Source organism: Cyprinodon variegatus, unplaced genomic scaffold (assembly GCF_000732505.1).
Source record: "Cyprinodon variegatus isolate N-32 unplaced genomic scaffold, C_variegatus-1.0 Scaffold1116, whole genome shotgun sequence".
Taxonomy (NCBI): domain Eukaryota; kingdom Metazoa; phylum Chordata; class Actinopteri; order Cyprinodontiformes; family Cyprinodontidae; genus Cyprinodon; species Cyprinodon variegatus.
In genome coordinates, this window is record NW_015151569.1 from 139,715 (window position 1) to 141,768 (window position 2,054).

Below are 2,054 nucleotides of genomic sequence, written 5' to 3' on the forward strand. Positions count from 1 at the left end.
AGGGCCGGGAAAATAAAGAGGCTGGAAGAGTTTGGCTATGGATTCAAACAGATCCAGCCTTCTACGGCCTCCACTGCCCTTTGCTCAGCGTATGCTCTGTCGCCTAGCAACTGTGGTAGTTGATACACAGAGCAGGCAAAGAATGGATGCCAAACTTCTCACTACTTTTTAGTTTGCTAATTAAAATTTTTGAGAAGCTTCAGCAGCAGTATCATTGATGCGAATATCAGATTTGTAATACACCACCTGAACAGATATTGAAATCTGTGCCTAAATTCCAGCCACACCCATTTGCACAAGGGCAGATAAAAACCTTTCAATAAACCAAACATTAAAAAAAAAACATTTAAAACAACTATTTTCATTTATTTCAAATGGAAATATTGACATACTTTATCTTGAACTTCACTTACAATATTCACCACAGTTCGGTGCCATTTACCTTTTTCCTCTAAACACAAAGCAGCAGGTTTGCTTGGACTTGCGATGAATCACGGTATACCCAATGCTACGGATGATACACACTGGAAAAAATCGTAATCTAGATAAATTAATTTTCTTAAAATATGTGCATTTGTTCCTGGATTGAGGAGGTTAAAGAGAAATTTTGCCAATGGAACAAGAAAATTTACATTTAAAATAAGAAAACACAATTGAAGTGTCTTATTTCAAGTGCATATTATCGAATTATCTTATTTTAAGAGTAAGAATATTAATTCCATAGGCAAACTATCTCATTTACCTACCCAAATTAAGGGTAAATAAGCTTAATTTAATTATTTCTAGTTCATTTTTCCAGTGCGCTGGACCTGTCCCTCAAAAATAAGGCTGTATTTGTCGGCTGCATAAGCAGGAGTCTTCCCATCTGAACAGGCCAAGTCGCTGCACTATGACGTAATCAGCCGATTTAATTCAAATGGACTGTCATATATTTTTCAGTGAATACATGGCAAACTGACTGTTAGGACAACAAGTGTGAATCCACCTCAAATCATGGTCAAAATGTTAACTGCACACATATATGGAATAAATTCAAGACAACTTCTATTCAAATATAAGAATTTATCGGCTAATTTAGAGCATTTGGAATGTGTTCAAATCTATTAACAATGCAAAGCCAAGGAGGTAAATAAAACATAAATTCATAAAATAATACATTTTTTGTTTCTAATGTAATAATCATTTAGCTTTTTTAATCTCGGCTTAGAAAACAAAGGAGCTCTTAGCTACCAGACACACAAATGTAATTAGCATATGAGGAAACACTAATGTGACCAGATTTCTGCAATCTACTCTGGGGACATTTCCAGCTCATAGATAAAATTAAATACATTTTAAGAAAATCAAAAAAAGAAACATGTACAGTGATGTTTTCATCCATTTTTACATATTTATTAATACTTAAACAAAATTCAAGTGTAAAATCCAGGAAAGCGCTTCTTCCATTTCCTTAGATTAATAATCAATCAATAGCATTTATAAGTGCCATCTGGTCATTCTCTGTCTTCTTCCCTTGTGAGCAACATAACATTGTGTTCAGGGACAGGCCAGTTTGCATCAATACAGAGTCTGTGAAAATTTCCCTCTTGTTCCATTCCAAAAAATTAAAATGAAACTTTTTTATAATATACAAATTGAAAAACAGATTTTTTTGTACATAATGATAACCATAAAACGAAATGGCCTCCAGTTTTTTATACTGTATCCTGGACAGCTGTAGTGCATTGGGTAGCCAAGCTGTATCCTTTATCAAAAAATCTGTGTCACTATTAAAAAATTACGTTAGATTTTTATATTCAAATTAAATTCCAACCTTTAAGACACATCTGTAAATCTGGATCATTCTCTCAGGTTGTCATGATCTGGCCTGTTTGCTCTCCCTTAATTAGTCATTCCTTTCACCTGTTGTTTTTCCCCTCCCTGCCTCAATTATTATTTATTCCCCTCACCTGTTTCCTCTGGTTTCAATTCAGTTCAGCCTGGCTCCAGGGAGGAGACCAGTTTAAAGTCCTGCTTGAAGTTTCGGTTCTACGTCCTGTCTCTGCTACCCTCTT